Source organism: Rhinatrema bivittatum, chromosome 5 (genome assembly GCF_901001135.1).
Source record: "Rhinatrema bivittatum chromosome 5, aRhiBiv1.1, whole genome shotgun sequence".
NCBI classification, from domain to species: domain Eukaryota; kingdom Metazoa; phylum Chordata; class Amphibia; order Gymnophiona; family Rhinatrematidae; genus Rhinatrema; species Rhinatrema bivittatum.
In genome coordinates, this window is record NC_042619.1 from 14,802,224 (window position 1) to 14,827,776 (window position 25,553).

At 50.3% G+C, this 25,553-nt stretch overlaps 1 protein-coding gene across 7 annotated transcripts in view; it reads left to right on the plus strand.

Moving 5' to 3' along the window:
- Positions 1-25,553, plus strand: part of ARAP1 (ArfGAP with RhoGAP domain, ankyrin repeat and PH domain 1) — a 437,360-nt gene that overhangs the window by 53,183 nt on the left and 358,624 nt on the right. The window contains exon 1 of one of the 7 annotated variants that reach the window (XM_029602047.1): positions 9,357-9,458. The exons of the other annotated variants lie outside the window; for them this stretch is intronic. The gene's annotated coding sequence lies outside the window, so the exon portion shown is untranslated. Of the gene's footprint in view, positions 1-9,356; positions 9,459-25,553 lie in introns of those variants that run through there. 7 annotated transcript variants of the gene reach the window in all.

A 25,553-nucleotide genomic window follows, 5' to 3' on the forward strand; every position in this document is an offset into this window, starting at 1 on the left:
AAAATCATCCTGTGCAATGCATACAAAGATAAAACTAGCACATTAAGCTAATGGACGGTACCGCAGACGGTGATGCCCTTGTCTGGTGATATTGGCTAGACCAGTGATGGCGAACTCCAGCCATCTAGTGCCAGGTTATCAGGATATCTGCGGTGAATATGCGTGTGAACGATCTGCATGCACTGCCTCCACTGTATGCATATTCATTACGGATATCCTGAAAGCCTGGCCTGTTTGTGGCACTCGGATTGGAGTCCTCCACTGAGAAGCGTCTTTAAGACGTGAGCGAACGCGTGCTAGCCCAGCAAAAGTAAAATGCATTAAAAGTAGACTGACCCCACAGCTCCATGTCTAGGGGGACAAGCTGAGCCGGTCCTGGATTTTTGCCCCATTGCATTTCTTTTGGAACTTAAAAGGGAAATCCTGGTGTGGTAGATAATGACAGGAAGAAGATCATGGTCTTCCCAGTTCTAGATACATCCCAGCTGCCAGCCATAGAGCGGGACCACTTGTAAGATCTCTTGCCGTGTCCAAGATGGGGTTTTCTCATCTCTCTCCATTTGTACGCCACCGTCTTGGATAGAAGAGCATACTAGATCCCCCCCCCCCCCCACACTTGGCTCCCTCCCAGCTGAAATTCCTTTCCAGACAGAGGTCAGGACAACAGGCTGTGAACCCGCTGCAAATGGGACTCGCAAAGACAGCGTGAAGCCGGGAGAAATGCCAGGGAAGCGCGAGTCGTGAGAGGAACTGGAGGAAGATGCAGACTCTCCAGTTTGAGAAGAGACTTGGGGGGGGAGGAGGCAGAGGCGGCATCCCAGCCATTGCTGAGTGACGTCGCCTAAGGGCCAGATTTAGGAGCCCTGCTACATGACCCCCGGCCGAGGACTGTCGCTGTAACAACTGGACTACAAGAGTTGGGAAGGGATATAAAAAGGGGAGAAATCCCTGCGTGCTCGGGCATGAACGCTCACGAAGCTGTACCTCAGCCAAGACCAATTCTGACTCAGCTGGAATCCCACAGGAGAAAACGGCCGGGAAAACAAAAAAAAGTTCAGAAGAATGAAATAATAATATGCGGGCTGTATGGGGAATAGTTGATAGCTGGCAGATATTGGGGCGTACTAATATGCGGGCTGTGCTGGGAATAGTTGATAGCTGGCAGATATTGGGGCGTACTAATATGCGGGCTGTATTGAGAATAGTTGATAGCTGGCAGATATTGGGGCGTACTAATATGCGGGCTGTATTGAGAATAGTTGATAGCTGGCAGATATTGGGGCGTACTAATATGCGGGCTGTATTGGGAATAGTTGATAGCTGGCAGATATTGGGGCGTACTAATATGCGGGCTGTGCTGGGAATAGTTGATAGCTGGCAGATATTGGGGCGTACTAATATGCGGGCTGTATTGAGAATAGTTGATAGCTGGCAGATATTGGGGCGTACTAATATGCGGGCTGTATTGAGAATAGTTGATAGCTGGCAGATATTGGGGCGTACTAATATGCGGGCTGTATTGAGAATAGTTGATAGCTGGCAGATATTGGGGCGTACTAATATGCGGGCTGTATTGGGAATAGTTGATAGCTGGCAGATATTGGGGCGTACTAATATGCGGGCTGTATTGGGAATAGTTGATAGCTGGCAGATATTGGGGCTTACTAATATGCGGGCTGTATTGAGAATAGTTGATAGCTGGCAGATATTGGGGTGTACTAATATGCGGGCTGTATTGGGAATAGTTGATAGCTGGCAGATATTGGGGCGTACTAATATGCGGGCTGTATTGAGAATAGTTGATAGCTGGCAGATATTGGGGCGTACTAATATGCGGGCTGTATTGAGAATAGTTGATAGCTGGCAGATATTGGGGCGTACTAATATGCGGGCTGTATTGAGAATAGTTGATAGCTGGCAGATATTGGGGCGTACTAATATGCGGGCTGTGCTGGGAATAGTTGATAGCTGGCAGATATTGGGGCGTACTAATATGCGGGCTGTATTGAGAATAGTTGATAGCTGGCAGATATTGGGGCGTACTAATATGCGGGCTGTATTGGGAATAGTTGATAGCTGGCAGATATTGGGGCGTACTAATATGCGGGCTGTATTGGGAATAGTTGATAGCTGGCAGATATTGGGGCGTACTAATATGCGGGCTGTATTGAGAATAGTTGATAGCTGGCAGATATTGGGGCGTACTAATATGCGGGGCTGTATTGAGAATAGTTGATAGCTGGCAGATATTGGGGCGTACTAATATGCGGGCTGTATTGAGAATAGTTGATAGCTGGCAGATATTGGGGCGTACTAATATGCGGGCTGTATGGGGAATAGTTGATAGCTGGCAGATATTGGGGCGTACTAATATGCGGGCTGTATGGGGAATAGTTGATAGCTGGCAGATATTGGGGCGTACTAATATGCGGGCTGTATGGGGAATAGTTGATAGCTGGCAGATATTGGGGCTTACTAATATGCGGGCTGAATTGGGAATAGTTGATAGCTGGCAGATATTGGGGCGTACTAATATGCGGGCTGTATTGAGAATAGTTGATAGCTGGCAGATATTGGGGTGTACTAATATGCGGGCTGTATTGAGAATAGTTGATAGCTGGCAGATATTGGGGTGTACTAATATGCGGGCTGTATTGGGAATTGTTGATAGCTGGCAGATATTGGGGTGTACTACTAATATGAAGGCTGTATGGGGAATAGTTGATAGCTGGCAGATATTGGGGCGTACTAATATGCGGGCTGTATTGGGAATAGTTGATAGCTGGCAGATATTGGGGCGTACTAATATGCGGGCTGTGCTGGGAATAGTTGATAGCTGGCAGATATTGGGGCGTACTAATATGCGGGCTGTATTGAGAATAGTTGATAGCTGGCAGATATTGGGGCGTACTAATATGCGGGCTGTATTGAGAATAGTTGATAGCTGGCAGATATTGGGGCGTACTAATATGCGGGCTGTATTGGGAATAGTTGATAGCTGGCAGATATTGGGGCGTACTAATATGCGGGCTGTGCTGGGAATAGTTGATAGCTGGCAGATATTGGGGCGTACTAATATGCGGGCTGTATTGAGAATAGTTGATAGCTGGCAGATATTGGGGTGTACTAATATGCGGGCTGTATTGGGAATAGTTGATAGCTGGCAGATATTGGGGCGTACTAATATGCGGGCTGTATTGGGAATAGTTGATAGCTGGCAGATATTGGGGCGTACTAATATGCGGGCTGTATTGAGAATAGTTGATAGCTGGCAGATATTGGGGCGTACTAATATGCGGGCTGTATTGAGAATAGTTGATAGCTGGCAGATATTGGGGCGTACTAATATGCGGGCTGTATTGAGAATAGTTGATAGCTGGCAGATATTGGGGCGTACTAATATGCGGGCTGTATGGGGAATAGTTGATAGCTGGCAGATATTGGGGCTTACTAATATGCGGGCTGTATGGGGAATAGTTGATAGCTGGCAGATATTGGGGCGTACTAATATGCGGGCTGTATGGGGAATAGTTGATAGCTGGCAGATATTGGGGCTTACTAATATGCGGGCTGAATTGGGAATAGTTGATAGCTGGCAGATATTGGGGCGTACTAATATGCGGGCTGTATTGAGAATAGTTGATAGCTGGCAGATATTGGGGTGTACTAATATGCGGGCTGTATTGGGAATTGTTGATAGCTGGCAGATATTGGGGTGTACTACTAATATGAAGGCTGTATGGGGAATAGTTGATAGCTGGCAGATATTGGGGCGTACTAATATGCGGGCTGTATTGGGAATAGTTGATAGCTGGCAGATATTGGGGCGTACTAATATGCGGGCTGTATTGGGAATTGTTGATAGCTGGCAGATATTGGGGCGTACTACTAATATGAAGGCTGTATGGGGAATAGTTGATAGCTGGCAGATATTGGGGCGTACTAATATGCGGGCTGTATTGGGAATAGTTGATAGCTGGCAGATATTGGGGCGTACTAATATGCGGGCTGTATTGGGAATAGTTGATAGCTGGCAAATACAGGTGTGTTCTGTAATGGGACAATAAATCCTTTGCCTCTGTTAAGTCCTTTTGTCCAGTACACCCACTGTCTAAGAAATAAAAGGTAACCAGTGCTCCTCTCCCCTCCATAAGGCATGTGATGCGACCTCTCCTCTCCCAGCACTTATCAGCCTTAGGAGCAAAGTGCCAGGTTTTCTGCGGCTGCACCGGGGTAGACGAGACAGCAAGGGTTAAAACACTACTTGCAAGATTTGGAGGCATTTCTGTGGCTCATTTGCTTTCATTTATATATTGGACATTCTTTGCAATGTATAAAAATGTATTTTTCATACCTTTTTATGGTATATCTTTGTCCCCACATTCCTTCTAGTCTCCCCTCCCTCTCTCTCTCCTCCTCCCATCTTTCCCCTGCCTCCTTTCCTCCCAGTTTCTCTCCATCTCTCCTCACCACCCCATCCTTTCTAGCTGCTGAGTTACCCCCAGTTCAAGGAGGAGCTTGTAGGCCAGTCCTCTAGTTCTTCAGCGGATGGCAAACTCCCCGGTGATTGCCATGGGCTGCAGGAAGCTGAGGCTCCCACTTCTACCCAACTGCTGTATTTAGTCTTCTGTGAACTAATGTTATTTTTGGCGAGCTAATGTAGGACTTTGTGACCGCGTTTGGAAAGACACAATTTTTTTACGACCAAACTGCAAAAAATATACAATTTAGAACGATGCCAATGGAATGGAAAACAAGGCCTCGTGCTCACCGTATATAATGTATGGTAACGGGCCAGGCATCTCAGCTTTGTGTGATTGTTTTAAAGTGCCATCCTGGTGCTTTTGGGCTTAATGTAACCTGGAGATCTGAAAGTCTCCGAGCTGCGTCCCGCACGTGCCTGAGCTCAAAGGCAAGCTGGGAGTGGGTGCATTCTGCCTGGTTCTGTAACTCGTGGTACTAACTAACTGCTATGTCCGTCTGTCCAGCCTGGCGTGCTCTGAGTTTGCTCCAGAGTTATCTATTTAAAGGCAATGGAAGAGGGTGTTACGCTCTGCCCTTTAGTGGCATGGTCATCCTGCCAGCGGGCTGCGTCAGAGGTCTCCAGCCAGGCCCTGCCCCTGTGAGTTAGGTCAGTGTAGAGCGGATGCATTGGCGTAGCGGACACCGCTCCCCGTTGGCAGAGTGGAGAGTGGGGAGTCAGCCATAGCTCAGGGCCGAGGAAGCAGGTGCCTCTCCTCGCGGAGGGCTGGAGGCAGTGAGGAAGAGGATGCTAAGCAGTGGAGTCCTAGAGGAGGGGGCAGTTCCTGGAAAGTCCTGAAGTTGATGGAGTGGGCTCTGGAAACTGGGAGGTGTCTGAGGAAGGAGAGCCTGCCTGGGAGACTCCTAAGGAGGTGGGGATTTCCTTGGGAGAGTTGTTGGACCGGTGGACTGGGAGGTGCCGGGGAAAGTTGGCCGAGGTCGGAGAGCGATTCGGCTACAATCGGCCCGAGACGCTGGAGCACAGAGAAGGAAAGAGAGGTTACAGCTGCCCAACAGGTACTGGGAGGGCCCAGGGTGGCGGGGTTACCTGTCCCAAAGAGCTGACCTGTCTTGGGAGAAGAAGTGTGAAGAGATGAGAGACTGTGTGTGTTTATTTTTTTTCCTGGGTCGAGTTACTGGTGTGATGCACTGTCCTAAGGGCATCTGGTTTGGACTTTGATTTCCCTGCCGTCAGTCAGTAAAAGATTTTTGTTTTGAACGGCAGGACTGGCGTGGACGGGGCCTTTTTTTTTTTTTTTGGAGCGCTTGACTGCTGAGCAGGTAGAGCCCCCTGCGAGCACAAAACCCTAAGGGCCTTGAAAAGGGAAACTCCCCCCCCCCCCGGATATTCATGGGGCCACCCCCCCTGTGCTCCCATGATCAAGAGCAGACCAGGAGGGGGGAGGGGGGTTACAGGCACTGGGGTATTCCGGCTTTTCCCAAGGTGGATTACAACAAGCTTAGCAGAGGGCACCCATGCCCCCTCCGGCTTCCCCCCTCGGTTGCGAGTTGAAGGAGAGGCAGTGCACAGCTTCTAATGACGCCGGCCCAGAGGATGCAGCACCTCATAAGCTCCGGGGCGGTTCTGACATTTTGATACCGGGCGGGATCCTCGAGGCCCGGTTTTTGCAGAGGTCCTGACGTGGCTCCGCGGGCCTTCCGCTCCGGGGGTGGCGCCTGCCTCCGCGGCGACGGCGGCAGAAGAACCGGGCCCAAGCGTGCCGGATCAGAAGCTGACGACTCTGGACTTGCTGGCACCGGCTCGCCCTTTCTGCTGCCCCGTGGATTGCGGCCGTTCGAACGTTAAGTTTTTTGGGTTGTGTTTTTTTTTTTGTGCAAGAAAACAGGACGCTGCTAGCAAACGCGCTCACTGCGGCCTCTCGAGCGACGCCGCACAAAGACGGAGAGGAAAGGTTTTGCTTAGCGACGGGGAGAGCGTCCCAGGTCCCTGGACCCTGGAGTCCTCGTTGCTCGCCAGCAGGGAGCAGGGAATTACTGGGGAGAGGGGCTGGCGGGGATGCGACTTCGTGGCACTAAGGGACAGCATTCATCGCCGTTCCCTCCCCTCCCCTCCCCCCACTGCTGTCTCGTGTGCGCGGGAAGACGCACGCTCCCTATAGGTGGCAGGGGCCGCGTGCCAGGCACCATCGAGCGGGGATTAGGCCTCGTTCCGGCTCACGCCGTAGCACCCTCCGGCCTGTTTCGGATAAACGTCTTGTAAAACCTGCTGCACCGGTTGTGCCGCCGCTGTCAGCCATGCGATTGTCGGGGCTGCTGAAATGGGAATCCTGGAGCCCTGGCGCAGGCTGGAGGGAGGGGACGGGCCTCCTCTCCCGCTGACACCCCCCCCCCCCTGCTGTAATTTGCAGATCTCTGCTGCTGCGGAACGGGTGGCGCCCTCGGGAGCAGGGTCCACCGGGGCCTAAAGCGTTCACTTTTTCATTTCAGTAAAGAGAATATAGGTGGCAACATATAGCAAGATTCATCTTCAGAGATTTTTAAATTCACAATTTACCAGCTCTTACAATGTTCCTGTTAATTAAGATAAGCCTCATACAGAAGAACTGAATAGTTAAAGGGACAGGGCAGGGATACAGAGCCTGTCACCTCTAGGACTGGAGGGATCAGGGATACAGAGCCTGTCACCTCTAGGACTGGAGGGATCAGGGATACAGAGCCTGGCACCTCTAGGACTGGAGGGATCAGGGATACAGAGCCTGGCACCTCTAGGACTGGAGGGATCAGGGATACAGAGCCTGGCACCTCTAGGACTGGAGGGATCAGGGGGACGGGAGCAGGGATACAGAGCCTGTCACCTCTGGGACTGGAGGGAGCAGGGGATGGGAGCAGGGATACAGAGCCTGTCACCTCTGGGACTGGAGGGATCAGGGGATGGGAGCAGGGATACAGAGCCTGTCACATCTAGGACTGGAGGGCTCAGGGGATGGGAGCAGGGATACAGAGCCTGTCACCTCTGGGACTGGAGGGAGCAGGGGATGGGAGCAGGGATACAGAGCCTGTCACCTCTGGGACTGGAGGGATCAGGGGATGGGAGCAGGGATACAGAGCCTGTCACCTCTAGGACTGGAGGGAGCAGGGGATGGGAGCAGGGATACAGAGCCTGTCACCTCTAGGACTGGGGGGATCGGGGGATGGGTGCAGGGATATACAGAGCCTGTCACCTCTAGGACTGGAGGGATCGGGGGACGGGAGCAGGGCTACAGAGCCTGTCACCTCTAGGACTGGAGGGAGCAGGGGATGGGAGCAGGGATACAGAGCCTGTCACCTCTGGGACTGGAGGGAGCAGGGGATGGGAGCAGGGATACAGAGCCTGTCACATCTAGGACTGGAGGGCTCAGGGGATGGGAGCAGGGATACAGAGCCTGTCACCTCTGGGACTGGAGGGAGCAGGGGATGGGAGCAGGGATACAGAGCCTGTCACCTCTGGGACTGGAGGGATCAGGGGATGGGAGCAGGGATACAGAGCCTGTCACCTCTAGGACTGGAGGGAGCAGGGGATGGGAGCAGGGATACAGAGCCTGTCACCTCTAGGACTGGGGGGATCGGGGGATGGGTGCAGGGATATACAGAGCCTGTCACCTCTAGGACTGGAGGGATCGGGGGACGGGAGCAGGGCTACAGAGCCTGTCACCTCTAGGACTGGAGGGATCGGGGGATGGGAGCAGGGCTACAGAGCCTGTCACCTCTAGGACTGGAGGGATCGGGGGACGGGTGCAGGGATACAGAGCCTGTCACCTCTAGGACTGGAGGGATCGGGGGATGGGAGCAGGGATACAGAGCCTGTCACCTCTAGGACTGGAGGGATCAGGGGACGGGTGCAGGGATACAGAGCCTGTCACCTCTAGGACTGGAGGGATCAGGGGACGGGTGCAGGGATACAGAGCCTGTCACCTCTAGGACTGGAGGGATCGGGGGACGGGTGCAGGGATACAGAGCCTGTCACCTCTAGGACTGGAGGGATCGGGGGATGGGAGCAGGGATACAGAGCCTGTCACCTCTAGGACTGGAGGGATCAGGGGACGGGTGCAGGGATACAGAGCCTGTCACCTCTAGGACTGGAGGGATCAGGGGACGGGTGCAGGGATACAGAGCCTGTCACCTCTAGGACTGGAGGGCTCAGGGGATGGGAGCAGGGATAACAGAGCCTGTCACCTCTAGGACTGGAGGGATCAGGGGATGGGAGCAGGAATACAGAGCCTGTCACCTCTAGGACTGGAGGGATCAGGGGATGGGTGCAGGAATACAGAGCCTATCACCTCTAGGACTGGAGGGATCAGGGGACGGGTGCAGGGATACAGAGCCTGTCACCTCTAGGACTGGAGGGCTCAGGGACGGGAGCAGGGATACAGAGCCTGTCACCTCTAGGACTGGAGGGCTCAGGGGATGGGAGCAGGGATACAGAGCCCATCACCTCTAGGACTGGAGGGATCAGGGGATGGGAGCAGGGATACAGAGCCTGTCACTAGTTTGGCTGAGGTTGGGAGAGGGTTGTATCTGTGAGTGAGAAGGACGGTTAACGTGTCCATGGTTGAGAGTGGGCAGTGTTGGTGGCTGGTAGGGGCTGCAGCTTTGGTTGGAGGAGGGGGTGTGTGTCTGTGGGTGGAAGGGGATTGCTTCCGTTTCTGGGAGGAGATTTTTGGGTGCTAGGGGGCTGTGAGTGGGAGGGTTAGATGTCTGCTGAGATACATGTATTAATACTCCTCAGAAAGAATGAGAGCTTTTTTTTTTTTTTTGCCTGTGTACTTCCTCTTCTGCCTGTTCAGCACTGGGAAGTTTTCTGTGTGTGCAGGGGAAGCCCTGACTTGCGTAAACGGAGTCCGAGGGAGGGAGCGCGTGAGAGCAGGGACAGCACCCAGGGAGAAAGGGGGTGCAACAACCCCCCGGGGACAGACGGCAGCTCTGGATCCTCGGCCAAGGTAAAGCTTTCCTTCACTGGAGGAGACAGGTGGGGGGGGGGGGGGGGGGGTCAGCCTGGGAGCTGGCTCAGCTTCAGTGACAGGCGGAGGGGAGAGAGAGAGAGGGCAGGGAGCTGGTCTCGCGTGAGAAGGGCTTCTTTTTAAACGGCAGGGGGACTGCCCTGGAATCCTGACCCATGGATTATCCTGCTCCTTTCTTCTCATAACCCACTCGCTCTTCTCAGCCCTCAGAGCAGGCATTGAGAAGGACCGGTTTCCCTCCTCCTGTTACACTGCTACAGATCTCCCAGTCGTGCCCTGTTTTCTCACCCCCCCCCCTCACATCTGTCGACAGCGTTCGATTATAATCAGCGTCATTATTTTAATTTCTCATCTGTTGGAGAATGGCCTAGGGGGCACAGTTTTTTTTATCCCGGTTTACATGCTTGTTTTTTTTTTTTTGGAAAGTTTTTATTCCCGTACCGTTTCCAGTCGGCAGTGTTCAGGCTCGTCTTCGGCGGTTGGCTCGGGAACTACCGCAGAGGTCCGTCTCATCGTACGGGAAGATTGTTGGTGCAGGGGAGTCTGTGCCCCCTTCACTAAGGTCTGCAGGACGATGCAGCACCTGCTGGTGGAGGGCACATTGGGGCCGACGCAATATATGTGCGCAAAAAAAAAAAACCGGGCGCTCGGCGTTGAGCGTTTTCCTAACCCGGGCGCCCAGACACCCTCTCCTGGACGCACGAACCGATATTGAAATGAGGGGTCGTGCTAAAAAAAAAAAAAAAAGGGGGGTGCTAGGGACCAGTGTGCGTCCTTAGCGACTCCTCTGCATCGGGCTCACAGGAGAGGTGGCTGTCAAGCTGGTTGAGAAAATGGACGCTCAATCTACCAGAGTCTGTTTTCTCCCACTACTGGCAGACGTGGTCCAGGCCGTGTATCTTGTGTGTGTCTATTGGGTGTCCTGAATTTTTTTTTTTCCTGAACATACCCAGATCAGTCCAGACGAGCGGGTTTTATTCATCCCTACCAGCAGATGGAGGTAGAGAACATAAGAACATAAGAAATTGCCATGCTGGGTCAGACCAAGGGTCCATCAAGCCCAGCATCCTGTTTCCAACAGTGGCCAATCCAGGCCACAAGAACCTGGCAAGTACCCAAAAACTAAGAAGATCCCATGCTACTGATGCAATTAATAGCAGTGGTTATTCCCTAAGTAAACTTGATTAATAGCAGGTAATGGACTTCTCCTCCAAGAACTTATCCAAACCTTTTTTGAACCCAGCTACACTAACTGCACTAACCACATCCCCTGGCAACAAATTCCAGAACTTTATTGTGCGTTGAGTGAAAAAGAATTTTCTCCGATTAGCCTTAAATGTGCTACTTTCTAACTTCATGGAATGCCCCCTAGTCCTTCTATTATTCGAAAGTGTAAATAACCGAGTCGCATCTACTCGTTCAATACCTCTCATGATCTTAAAGACCTCTATCATATCCCCCCTCAGCCTTCTCTTCTCCAAGCTGAACAGCCCTAACAATATAACAATATAATATGTGGCAGTGCCCAAACAAAACTTTGGGCACTGCCACATATACGAGTGCCACATATAGTGCCACCTGCAGTCCCTCGGTATTTCTCTACCTCCAGCAGATGGTAGAGGTGCTAACCCTGCAGTACTCCCTGACTGGATATTTTAAGGAAAATTGCTCCCCAAGGTGGCAGGCTCCTGCAAGAAGGGTCATCCCTCGGGTTGAGCCGGGCGAACAGGGGGGGGGGGGGGGGGGGGGTTGGATGCCCCTGGCCAACTTCAGCCTGTGACCCCGAGACCACTGACAGGCAGTGGTCTGGTTCTCTCGGTGGGCCCGAAGCCCCTCCGCCTGCCCAGGACAGGGAAGTACCCTTACTTTTATTTTTGTGCTTTCCTGTGTGTCTGGGCCTTTAAATCTTTGTTGTAAAACAACAACAAAAAAAAAGTCACCGCCAGCTGTCTGCTTTTCCAACAGCAGAAGCGTGCGGCAGGCTCTGCGGCCTAGCAGGCTGAATGCAACAGCAGAAGCGGTGCGGCAGGCTCTGCGGCCTAGCAGGCTGAATGCAACAGCAGAAGCGGTGCGGCAGGCTCTGCGGCCTAGCAGGCTGAATGCGACAGCAGAAGCGTGCGGCGGGCTCTGCGGTCTAGCAGGCTGAATGTAACAGCAGAAGCGGTGCGGCGGGCTCTGCGGTCTAGCAGGCTGAATGTAACAGCAGAAGCGGTGCGGCGGGTTCTGCGGCCTAGCAGGCTGAATGTAACAGCAGAAGCGGTGTGCGGCAGGTTCTGCGGCCCTAGCAGGCTGAATGTAACAGCAGAAGCGGTGCGGCAGGCTCTGCGGCCTAGCAGGCTGAATGTGACAGCAGAAGCGTGCGGCGGGCTCTGCGGTCTAGCAGGCTGAATGTAACAGCAGAAGCGGTGCGGCGGGCTCTGCGGCCTAGCAGGCTGAATGTAACAGCAGAAGCGGTGCGGCGGGTTCTGCAGCCTAGCAGGCTGAATGTAACAGCAGAAGCGGTGCGGCGGGTTCTGCGGCCTAGCAGGCTGAATGTAACAGCAGAAGCGGTGCGGCAGGTTCTGCGGCCTAGCAGGCTGAATGTAACAGCATAAGCGTGCGGCGGGCTCTGCGGTCTAGCAGGCTGAATGCGACAGCAGAAGCGGTGTGGCGGGCTCTGCGGCCTAGCAGGCTGAATGTAACAGCAGAAGCGGTGCGGCAGGTTCTGCGGCCTAGCAGGCTGAATGTAACAGCAGAAGCGGTGCGGCAGGTTCTGCGGCCTAGCAGGCTGAATGTAACAGCATAAGCGTGCGGCGGGCTCTGCGGTCTAGCAGGCTGAATGTAACAGCAGAAGCGGTGCGGCGGGCTCTGCGGCCTAGCAGGCTGAATGTAACAGCAGAAGCGGTGCGGCAGGTTCTGCGGCCTAGCAGGCTGAATGTAACAGCAGAAGCGGTGCGGCAGGTTCTGCGGCCTAGCAGGCTGAATGTAACAGCATAAGCGTGCGGCGGGCTCTGCGGCCTAGCAGGCTGAATGTAACAGCAGAAGCGGTGCGGCAGGTTCTGCGGCCTAGCAGGCTGAATGTAACAGCAGAAGCGGTGCGGCAGGTTCTGCGGCCTAGCAGGCTGAATGTAACAGCAGAAGCGGTGCGGCAGGTTCTGCGGCCTAGCAGGCTGAATGCGACAGCAGAAGCGGTGCGGCAGGCTCTGCGGCCTAGCAGGCTGAAATCCTCTGCGAGATCAGGTGCAGGCCGGGCAGTAAGTGGGTGGATCGGGGGATCATTCGGAGGAGGGTGATCCCAGTCGGGGCAGATTCACTCCAGTGGGGGCTGACTGTACTCCCGAACGAGCCGCACGGTTTTCAGTCGCGGCAGCGGCCTGTTCACTGTGCCGGCGGGAAATTCTTGGGGCAGTGCACCCTCTTCAGGATTTGACAGCTGCCCTGTGGTGCTCCCCTCCCCCTCGCGATCCAGGCTGCGGGAAAGCGCAGCAAGCATAGGATTGCCTGTTTGGATTTTTATTTTGCCTTGCTTTATTTCTTGGTGCTTGATATGGCGGACAAGCAGCTCAGAGAGACCTGCAGGGCCTGTGGTAGCCCGTCGGTCGGCCTGAATGACCTCCTCCTCCGCACGGAGTGTGCTGGAGAGGGGGGGGGGGGGCTCTGAAAGGCAAGCAAAGCCGCGGAGGCATTCGTGGACCAAGGCTGTGGCGCTGGGATCACAGGAGGGAGTGGCTACGGCCGCAGAAGCAGAGCTGGATGGGGGGTTTCTCCCCGGGGGGTCCGGAGGGTCCCCGCCGCTCCTGTCTCCCATGGTTCGACCTGGGGGCAAAGGTCCAGATGTTTCTGGCCCTAGCATCCCCAAGTGCCCTTCGGGGGCTTTCGCCCTACTGCACAAGATCTTCCTGGCTAGGCAGGCAGGTAAGTGCGGTGTCATACAAGGCCCGATGGGTTCAGCAAAGCGAGGGAAGGTTCCGCGGGCCCGCGAACTCTGCCTCCCGAGGGACGGCTAGCACGATTGGAATCGGACTTGGAGGCCGACCAGGATGGGGGGGACCCGATTGGGGGTCCTCCTCTGGACCCAGGGGACCTTGGAGGGCCGGAGGCTGAAGGCGATGATCCGCGGGTGATGTGGCTTTTCAAGAGAGAGGAGCTTCGCTCGCTTATACCTCAGGTGTTGGAGGAGCTGGGGATTAAGCTCACCCTGGAGGATTCAGATGCTGAAGGGGTTAATCTGGTTCTGGATGGCCTACGGAGACCCCCCCCAGCGCTTTCCCAATTCGGAAGAAAATCTAGAAATTGATCAACCGAGTGTGGGATTCCCCCGACTAGGGTCTGCGAATTGGCAGAGCGATGTCCAAGTTTTATCCACTTCTGCAGGACCATCTGGATGTTCTCAAGGTCCCGAAGGTGGATGCAGCAGTCACTAAGAAGACCACTGTTCCGGTGGCTGGAGCTTCCGCTCTGAAGGATGTTCAGGATCGGAAGTTGGAAGTGCATCTCAAGCGAGCTTTTGAGGTCCTGGCGCTCAGCCTGCGGGCGGCGGTATGTGCAAGTCTGATGCAGCAGGCCTATTTATGTTGGATCCAGAAGCCGCAGGAACAGCCTGCCTCCGGGACTCTTTCCCCAGTCCAGGCGGCCCGCCTGGAGGCAGGGGTTGCCTATGGCACAGATGCCTTGTATGACCTGGTGAGAACCACGGCCCATGCTGTGGTGGTGTCCAGACAATACTTGTGGCTACGCAACTGGTCAGCGAGTCTGTCATCAAAATCGCAGCTCTGTAATCTGCCCTTTCAGAGAAAACTGCTGTTTGGTGAGGACCTCGATCGTCTGAAGTCGCTGGGAGAGACAAAGGGCAATAGGCTGCCAGAGGATCGAAAGTCTGGCTGGAAACCTTTCTCTTCTCGGCCTTGCTTTCAGGAGTCCAGACGTTTTCGTTATACGAGGCCCTCAGCCCCAAGACAGTCCTCGCATAGGCAGCAGTCCTTTCGAGGGGCTTGAAGGTCATCTAGAGGTGGATCCACCCAGGGTGCGGGTGGCAATAAGTCCTCACAATGAGATCTGGCAGGTCCACTCCTCATCTCTGTTAATCGGGGGCAGGCTGGCCCGGTTCTACGGGGAGTGGACCAAGATCACTTCCGACCGGTGGGTGTTGAGTGTGGTGAGAAACAGCTACGCCTTAGAATTTTCTCGCCCTCTGTGTTCGGTCTTTCTGGAGTCGCATTGTCTTTCCCGAAGCAAGTGGGCAGCGGTCCAGGAAACGCTTCAGCGGTTGTTGTCTGGAGGCGGTTGTACCAATGCCAGTGTCCAAACAGGGACAAGGCAGATATTCCATCTTTTTCGTGGTGCCCAAGAAGGAAGGCACGTTCCGACCTATCCTAGACCTGAAGAAAGTCAACCAGAGTTTTGAAGGTACCACGTTTTCAGATGGAGACGTTGTGTGCCGTAATTGCAGCAGTACGGGGAGGAGAGATTTTTTGTATTTTTTTTTTTTTGGCATCTCTGGATCTCACAGAGGCTTATCTGCATATCCCCTTCCATCAGGAGCACCAGAAGTTTCTCAGATTCATGGTTCTGGGACAGCACTATAAGTTTCAAACACTGCTTTTCGGGCTGGCCACCGTCCTGCGGACCTTTACAAAGGTGGTGGTGGTGGTAGTGGTGGTGGTGCTGCGACAGGAGGGATTGCTGGTGCACCCATACTTGGACGATTGGCTGATACGGGCGAAGTCAATAGAGGAATGTGTGTGGACAGAGTTCGGTTGCTCCTAGAATCTCTAGGCTGGGTTATCAATGTGCAGAAGACACATCTAGTTCCCTCCCGTTCTCTCGAATACTTGGGAGCCCATTTCGACACCCAGCGGAGCAGAGTGTTTCTTAGACAACAGGTTGAACAAAATTCAGGGGCAGATAGCGCATCTGCTTCGTCTACAGGTGCCGAAGGTCTGGGATTACTTACAGGTCCTGGGCTCGATGGCATCCACATTGGAACTGGTGCCCTGAGCGTTTGCCCATTTGAGGCCTCTGCAGAGAGCCTTGTTGTCCCGTTGGAAACCTCTGTTGCAACAATATTTCGTGCCCCTGGCTCTGATGGAGTCGGCTAGGGCCAGTCTGGCCTGGTGGATGACACGGAACAATCTGGAGAAGGGGATGCCTCTCGAGGTCCCGGAGTGGGTGGTGGTCACCATGAATGCAAGTCTTTGGGGCTGGGGAAGAGTTTGTCTGGGCAGGTCTGCTCAGGGCCTGTGGTCGATGTCGGAACAGATATGGTCCATCAATTGCCTGGAGACGAGAGCGGTGTGCTGAGCTCTGGAGCAGTTTCTACCCTTGGTCCGCGATCGGATGGTGCGAGTTTTCTCAGACAGTTCGACCTTGGTGGCTTACATCAACCACCGGGGGGGAGCAGAGTCCCACTGTAGTGCAGGAGGCTCAGCTGCTGTTTGAGTAGGTAGAGCTTCATCTTGAAGGAATCGCCGCCTCCAGTGTCGCAGGAGTCGACAACTTCCAGGCGGATTACCTCAGCCGGCAGCAGTTGGATCAGGGGCAGTGGGAATTCTCTGAGGGCCTGGGAGCTTCTCTGCGAACGGTGGGGAACCCCGCAGTTCGATCTCATGGCAACGAGTCTCAATACCAAGACGCAAAGGTTCTTCAGCTGCCGGAGGGAGTCCGGGGTGGAGGCGCTTGATGCCCTCGTATGTCCGTGGCTGACCGGAGTCCTCCTTTATGTCTTTCCTCTGAGGCAGCTGATAGCAAAGGTACTCAGGCATGTAGAGGGCCACACGGGGTCAGTGATTCTGGTGGCTCTGGAATGGCCTTGCCATCCATGGTTCGTGTATCTGGTGCGGCTGGCAGTGGACGGACCGCTACGCCTGATCCATTTACCAGGTCTCCTGCGTCAGGGTCCTATATTTTCCGATCGGGAGGATTGCTTTTGTCTCGCAGCCTGGCTTTTGAGAGGAGGTGATTGCGCATGAGAGGGTATTTGGAACCAGTAATTACCACGCTGCTCCAAGCTAGACGCCCTGCTACCTCTTTAGCCTATTCCAGGGTATGGAAAGTGTTTGAGATCTGGTGTAGACAACAGGGATTGGACCCTCTTCAGGTGTCTGTGTCCCATATTTTGTCTTTTTGGTAGGTGGGTTTATCCAAAGGATTAGCCCATAGTTCCCTTCGGGTCCAGGTTTCTGCTTTGGGTTATTTCAGAGGGAGAGTCCAGGGGAAGGCCTTGGCATCCCATCTGGATGTGGTGTGTTTTCTATGAGGAGTCAAACATCTCCGTCCATCTCTGCGTCGCATTTTTCCGGAATGGAATCTTAATCTCGTGCTACGGGTCCTTTGCGAGGGGTCGTTCGAGCCTCTGAATCGGGTATCTTTGAAGATCCTGACTCTCAAGACGGTCTTTTTGGTAGCTATCTGTTCGGCTAGAAGGATTTCGGAATTGCAGGCGCTTTCGTGCTGTGATCCGTTTCTCTGGATATCATCCAATATGGGATCCTTGCATACAGTACCTTCATTTCTTCCTAAGGTGGTGTCTGTTTTTCATGTAAACCAATCAGTGGAGTTGCCCGGGTTTCCAGATTGGGCTCGGGATCCCTCAATGGGATGAGAACTTCACCTTTTGGATGTGAGACGGATGGTATTACGTTACTTGAAAGCCACTAACGGTTTTCGTCGTTCTGATCATTTGTTCGTCCTGTTTGGGGGAGCAAAAAGGGCGTCTAAGGCTTCTTTGTCTCGTTGGTTGAAAGAGACAATCTCTGCAGCTTATGTATCAAAAGGAAGAGCGGTTCCAGTTTGTCTTAGAGCACATTCGACTTGAGCTCAGGCGCCGTCAGCTGGTGTCTCCCCTAGAGATCTGTAGAGCTGCGTTGTGGTCTTCATTGCACACTTTTACCAAGCATTAGCGTTTGGATGTGCAGGCCCCGGAGGCGGCCCCCTTTTGGGGAGAGTGTTCTTCGAGCGGGTCTTTCAGGTTCCCGCCCAGTGTAAGAGGGCTTTGGTACTTCCCGCTTGTCTGGACTGATCTGGATATGTTCAGGAAAGGAAAATTGGTTCTTACCTATTAATTTTCGTTCCTGTAATACCACCGATCAGTCCAGAGGCCCGCCCTGAGGATCTCTGCCGAAAGACTGCTTGGTCTACTGCTGTATTTATTTGCAAAGCAGATTTGCCATTTTCTGGCTTCAATTTCTAGGATTTAGCGTTTTCTGCATGGTTATCTAGTTGGTCAGGGGGTATCCATGTTGGGAGCCTCGTTCGCTCTTTAATTTTCTTATCTTGGCTTGGGTATCAATTAATACTGGGGGACTGCAGGTGGCACTCTCGTATATTTGGCAGTGCCCAAAGTTTTGTTCTCTACCTCTATCTGCTGTTAGGGATGAATAAAACCAGTTTGTCTGGACTGATCTGTGATATTACAGGAACGAAAATTAGCAGGTAAGAACCAATTTTCCTTTTTTTTTTTTTTTTAATAAATACTGCTTTATTTGGTTCCTCCTACTTAGTATCACTATGATACCATTAGGAGGAATTGCAGAAAGCATGATTTTGCTTTTTTTTTTTCTTTCAATACACCCTTGAGCGTGGCATACCTTTACACCAGCAAATTTCCACATTGCAAGGGCGCATTGGCCGCACGGAAAATGTATTTGATCGCGGAGATTAGCTAATAGCCTCATCTACATGAACTTACATGTGATGAGCACTATTAGCTATGTGGTGATTTGGATGTGCGTTTTGGGCGCGCTAATTCTCATATTGGATCGGGGGATTATAGAAGCATATCCGAAACGCCCATCCAATCACGTGTTAAACCATGAGCAGCGGCTAGCGCACGGTATTGCGTCAACCCCCTTGAGATTGTCAGAGTGGTCAGTGGACTGAATCATTTGCTCTGGTGCCCTCCCCTCTAGGAGTTGCCACAATGGTGCAGTCCAAGGCGTTGGTCAGAGACTCTAGAGGAGAATTCTTGCTGGAAGGGTTTGCGGCGAGAAGGAGAATGTCGCTCCCCTCTTTTTCTCCAAAGGGGATTTGAGTTTGGGAAAGGATGATGTCTCAGCCCACTATAAAAAGTGATTTACAGTGGGCTCAGGTAGGATAAGACCTGTGACCCAAAGACACCCATTCTTCACATGTCCTCCCCCACTTACACAGAGCATACAGAAATCCAAGAATAAATGGATTACAGTGGGCTCTGGTAGAATAAGACCTGTGATGCGGAGACACACACTCAAGTGAAACAAGTACAAAATGCCTTCTCTGTATTGGATAGTGAAGAAGCTCTAGTGATAGAGATTGAAGTGGTATCTGAAAGAAAAGAAGCCCAATATATGCAGAAATTCCAAAATACAACCAAAAACCATAAGAAAAAGCTCATTGTGCTGGGTGACTCAGTCATCAGAAGCACTAATTTGGGAACTCTTTTCAAGGGGAACACTATAGTTAAAAGCCTTCCAGGATCATCGGCCAGCAGAAATGCTATTCAGATAGCCAAAGCGATCAAAGAAGAAAGTAAGGACTCTGAAGTTGATATTATGATCCACCTGGGAACCAATGACCTTGCTAGAAACAACATCCAAGTGCTACAGAGACACTTCCACATTCTGGTGAAGCAGATTAGTCACATGGCAAAGACTATTTCCTTTTCAGAAGTGAGAGTCTGTGTGTGTGTGATGGCAACCTGCATGTGAAAGAGAGCATATGGGTGTGGGAGCCTGAGACAGAGAGTGTGGGCGTGAGAGCCTGTGAATATGAGAGAGAGAGAGAGAGAGTGGGCGTGTGTATGAAGGAGGAAGGAAAGAAGACAGGAGGAGAGAGAAAAAAAACAGAATAAAAGAGACCCTGAAAAAGGAATTAGGAAAAGACAGACAAGGGGGGAAAAAAGAGACTGGGACCAACCAATTAGAAAAATTGGATCAGACAGCAAAGGTAAAAAAAATTATTTTGTCTTTCAGTGATTGGAATATGCCATCTTTGGGAATGTGCAATTCTTATATATTTGTGTTTTGCATTTTCTTCAGTATTCCAGTGCTCACAGATTCTGGTTTCTCAGGCTTTCTATTTGTTTTGTCTGCATGTTTGTTTTTAATTTGTAATCCCTTATTCTGTATTAGGTGAGGCTCTGTCTGTGTAGCGCACGTGTGACAGAGATGCAGTATTGTAACTAGCTTGTTTCTTTGTAAGGATTTGTAGCAGTCTGGTTTGTTATGTTTGTGCTGTAGGTGGTGTATTAGTGTTCTAGGGCCTGGTGTAATGTTATCCTGGCTGCCTTGTCGTATTTAAGGCTGTTGCAGTCCTGACGGTTTGTGCTGTTATGGTATGGGAAGGTTCTAGGTGTCTTTTTTTTTTTTTTGCATTGTTTCTATTACTTCACAAAGTGTTTGACAGAGGAGAAAATGTATTTTCTGTCACTGCAGTGACACTGGAATTTTAATTTTTTTTTTAATGTCCTAGTTCTATTCAGCACCTGTTGCAAATCTTTTTGTGATGCTTATTATGATTATTGCTGTTTTATTGTAGTTATGATATTCTCTGTATTTTTTGAATGTGGATTCATAAAAATACATTTATATGTTTTATTACGTGATTGGATCTGAGATTTCTGTTGTGTTTTTTGTTTACTTTTTACATGATGTACATTTATAAACTGCAATAAATATCAAATTAATACAGATTAATAAGGCATTTTTAATGCTGGTAAGTGCTTGAAATAATAGAATTAAAATATTTTAAAGCATCACTTAGAGTGCACCTGATAATGAATTTCTAAGGCATTATTTATCAATAAAAATACAACTAATAGGGCCTAGACCTGTATGTCAGTTGCACACCCATGTTAACTTTGGGGAGCCCCCCAAAAAAATTAATTTCTGGTTATGCCACTGCCTTAAAGTATTTATTTATTAAAACTTTTTATACTGCAAATCAGAATTTCTAAGCAGTTTCCAAAATTACATCCATAAAACTAGTAAAATTAAAAAAAAACCCCAATCAAAATGCAAATAAAATATAACAAAAACATAAAATAAAAGTGAGCTATACATCTTCCTGCTTCATTACATTTTCCTGCATTAAATTGCCCATACTCTGCTTAATGTAATACATATGAGATCAAACCAGTATTTACTAAAAATAGCCAAGAACATAAGAAATTCCCATGCTGGGTCAGACCAAGGGTCCATCAAGCCCCAGCATCCTGTTTCCAACAGTGGCCAATCCAGGCCATAAGAACCTGGCAAGTACCCAAACACTAAGAAGATCCCATGCTACTGATGCAATTAATAGCAGTGGCTATTCCCTAAGTAAACTTGATTAATAGTTTTTAATGGACTTCTCCTCCAAGAACTTATCCAAACCTTTTTTAAACCCAGCTACACTAACTGCACTAACCACATCCTCTGGCAACACATTCCAGAGCTTTATTGTGCGTTGAGTGAAAAGGAATTTTCTCCAATTAGTCTTAAATGTGCTCCATGCTAACTTCATGGAGTAGCCCCTGGTCCTTCTATTATTCGAAAGTGTAAATAACCGAGTCACATCTACTCGTTCAAGACCTCTCATGATTTTATAGACCTGTATCATATCCCCCCTCAGCCGTCTCTTCTCCAAGTTGAACAGCCCTAACCTCTTCAGTCTTTCCTCATAGGGGATCAGGCAACAAACTATTCAAAGGACTCCTGAACAAATAAAGTCTTCACCAATTTTCTAAATTTTAACAAAGCCGTTTCTTCTTTTATTGGACGAGACAATAAATTCCAGAGCTCTGGGCCTTAAATGTAAAACATACAACACACTGGCGATTCACCAAGCTTTACTGCTTTAAAAGAAGGCACATCGAGTAGATTTAAAGCAGATCTCAATGGTCTTGACGACCGATTAAAACTTATTTATTTATTTATTTATTTAACAATTTTCTATACCGATCTTCAAGGTTGAATACCATATCAGGTCGGTTTACATCGAACAGGGGGAAGATAACTATAACATAAGGAACAGCTTTTTATAATCAGAGGAAGCAAAAGTTACATATAACAAGGGCCATAAAACTTGGAAGCTGATTCAGCTGGAAAAGGAAAGGCCTTAAGAGAGTGTTAAATTTAAATACAGTGAGACATGTCCGAGTCTGATCTAGTGCAAGTTAAATTAAATTATTAGGGGAGATAACTAGTAAATGTAGTGAAAGGTGGAGGAGCGAAGTTCCAAAATCGTGAGCGGATTAGTCATCTAATGAGTCTGAAGGATCAGGGAAGGCTTGTATGAACAGCCAAGTTTTGAGTTTTTTCTTAAATGTTAGCAGGCAAGGTTCCATTCTGAGTTCTGCGGGGAGGTTGTTCCAGATGGCTGGTCCTGCTGTAGAAAAAGCTCGGTCCCTGGTTGAGATGAGTCGTGTGGCTTTAGTTGGCGGGGCTTGTAGTGCTCATAGGTCTGTTGGAAGTATGGAGTTTGAATGGGAATTCGAGGTCGAGATGAAGGAAATTATGAATAGATTTGTGAATTAAAGTTAGAGATTTGTGTAGGACCCTGTAATTGACTGGTAACCAGTGTAGGTTTCGGAGGATGGGCGTAATATGGTCTCTCCGGTTGGTGCTTGTCAGAATTCTAGCTGCGGCGTTCTGTATCATCTGTAAGGGCTTGGTTGTTGAGCTGGGTAGGCCTGTGAGGAGAGCACTGCAGTAGTCTATTTTGGCAAATATCAAGGATTGAGAGTCTTTTTAACACCTGTAGTCTATAAAAGCAATCTTTGGTTGTGGTTTTAATCATATTTTTTAGGTTAAGGCGGTTGTTGATAATTACTCCAAGGTCCAACTTCAGGGCAGCAGGAAAACTGGCAGGCGCCGAGTGATTAAGACCCTTAAAAACTAACATTAAAATCTTAAAAACTTGATCCTCCATTTGACGGATAGCCAGTGATATTTAGATAAGAGAGGGGAAATGTGTTTGTGCATTGAAACCGCAGAGATCACCCTTGCAGCAGAAGTTTGGACATACTGCAGTGTCTTGATAGAAAACTGTGGGAGACCAATATATAAGGCATTGCAGTAGTCCAGAGACGAATGGACCCAAGGAGTGAGTCGCAGTTTTAACATTTTTTTTTTTCCTTGAAGGTAAGGGCGAAGTCTGCGGAGAACATGCAGTTTGTGGTATGCCCTCTGTACCACATTAATGATAAGGCAGAACCAATAATCTGCTCTGGACCTCGGACTTAAACAACTTTATTAGAAGAGCGAGGCCACCAATGTTCGGTTTTTTTTTTTTTTCTTCATCGTTGTTCATCAGTTTTATCTAACATCTTAGTGCTGTAAAAATTCTCGGTGTAATTATTGCTGGTGTAGAATTTGGAGATTATCAGTGCTGTTTACAGGGCATGGGAAAAGGGCTGTGCACATTGGTTATTGCAAAAGGGTTTTGAAGCTACACGCCCCCTCCCCTCCCCCCACAGGGACCTCTGGACCTCGGAAGTAAATGCTCTCTGCGGAGAGCTGGATGCAGATAGGGACTATTTTATTCCTTAAGTGCCTTCGGAGACAGCATTAGGGTCTTATCTCACCCAGGGATCACTGAGGCATTTCAGCTTTACTATCACCACACCTATCGTCTAATTGGCAACTACTCATATCTATTGTATTTCGATTGTACATAAGACTTCTATCCTATTTCTTTCTCTCAGGCCCAGCTTCTCTCTTTTACAATTGTGTTTTATAAAACTCATTCTATTTATTTACAGACATAAGTTCAGTGAGAATTTGCTATGTACCACTATTTGATTTTTCCCTTCCATTGTTTCCACTGTTACCCCTCCTCCCCCCACCCCCTGGTTAAATAAGTTTATTGTAAAACACTGTTGCATATTTTCATTAACAAGTTTATTGTAATGTTTATTGATTATTGTAAATGTTTTTTTGTAAAGCACTGTTGCATATATTTGTTCTAGTTGGCACAGCTGCAATGTTTCTGTTATCTGTGAACCGATGTGAGGTTACTAAACAAATGTCGGTATATAAAACTGCAAATAAATAAAATAAATAAATAAATCTCGGCAAGCTGGCTGCATCAAAATGGTCCGGAAGGACATAGAATGCAATGATCTTAAAATGTGTTTCCTGCTGAATGCCGACTGTGCTTTGGTGGGTCTGGAAATCTGGGCCCACTGTAGAATTGAGGTTTTTTTCTCTGCGATCTGCAGCTTGGGAGTGGTGTGAGGGGAAGGTTTGTGCTCTCTGAACCTACCAAGGGGGGCCGCTATCATCTGGAGATATGGAGGCAGTTGAAATGACATCCCCGGTGCACTGTAGGGGTCCGTAGGCCTCCTGGGGTCGCACGGAGTTAGCAGCAGTCCCAAGGACTGGCTTTGAAAGTAGGTCGCTCACCGGGCAGCTCCATGCTCGGAGAGAGCGGGATACCGGCACTCAAAGGGAGACAGAGCGGAAGGCGAGCCTGGAGACCTCCAGCAGGACTTCTTCTGAGTTCTGGGGGCTGGTCACGTGTTCCCCTGGCTGACCAGTTCATGTGGCAGGGTGGGAGGGAGTCGATCCACAGGACTGCTCCCCCCTCCCCAGTATCCTCTCTATCTGATTTCCTGAGAATTAAAGCCTTTTTTAGATTTAGATACTTCAGACCCCCACAGACGGACATCTCCAGGCTGGCGGGCAGGCCCTGCCTAGAAGAGGAGCCATAGCTGAAACCTTTCAGACAAAAGTTATGTAGGACAGAGGTTAAGCCAAGAAGCACGTGGGGGAGAAAACAAGAGGAGGAGGACGACTTCTGCACCCGGAAAACCAAGGCAGCTCGGCTGACAGGGTCCAGCTGTTTCTCCGCAGGTCTCAGGGCTGCTCCTGATGCTTTATCCGACAATTCAGAAAGGATTCCAACCTTGAGGGGGCTCTGGCTCTGCCGCTCGCTCTTCTCTCTCTTCCTCTACCTCTTTCTCTTTCTGCTGTCCTCCTCCCTTTTTCTTTTTTTTAACTTTCATTTCATTTCTTTGTCTTTCTTTCTTTCCTTCAGCAGAAGATCCTTTAATACTTTCCACCCTGCTCCTCTTACCCTCCCAGCTGGAGTCCTACCCTGATGCTCTTATCTTCACTCCCCCCCATCCTGGAGGGGTGGCTGGGCGCGTGTTGGGAGAGCGCCTGAATATGCAGATTGGCCGCACATTTTACTTTTGTAGCCCGAGTGACTAATAGCCTCGTCAACATGTTACTCAATAGGGAACGGCCACTGCTATTAATTGCATCAGTAGCATGGGATCTTCTTGGTGTTTGGGTAATTGCCAGGTTCTTGTGGCCTGGTTTGGCCACTGTTGGACACAGGATGCTGGGCTTGATGGACCCTTGGTCTGACCCAGCAGGGCAATTTCTTATGTTCTTATGTGATGAGCGCTATTAGTTTCCAGGGGGTTTGGCCGCATGTTTGACTTGCTAAACCCCCTATAGTATGAGGGTTGATAGACTCGCGTCGAAAACACGTGGCCAACCGTGTGTTAAACATTGCGCACAGCCAAGCGCACTCTAGAGAATCGGCTTGATTTTACGCCCAAAAAAGTGTGCAGAGAAGCAGAAAATAACTGCCTTTCTTATACCCTCCGACGTAATATTCTCGCGATATTAAAGTCGGAGGAACCAAAAATGTTTTAAAAAACCCCAAATATATACAAATAAAAAAAAATGTGCCGGCCGGTCACGTTAGGAAGACGGACGCTCAATTTTAACGGCGTGCGTTTTCCTGACCTACGGCTGTCAGTGGGTTTGGAAAACGGACGCTCGTAAAATGGAGCGTGGGTTTCCTGAACCCGCTGACAGTCAATCTCTTCAGGGCCAAGGAGGCGCTAGGGTCGCACAATCGTCCCTAATGTCTCCTTTTAGCGCGACCCCCCCCCCCTCATTTAAATACGTGGCTGGGCGCTCAACAGTGAGCGCCCGCTCTCCCGTGATCCTTCCGGAGTCGGCCTGTCCATGCTGTGGGTTCTCCCGAAGTCTTGCACAGTTACTTCTGCCGCAGTCTTTTCCCCCTCTCTCTCTCTCTCTGCAGCCTGCCCTCCTGCACAGCTTTCTCTCGGGTCCCACCTCAGTCCTCCTCGTGGTGGTCGAGACCGCGGTGGCTGCATGG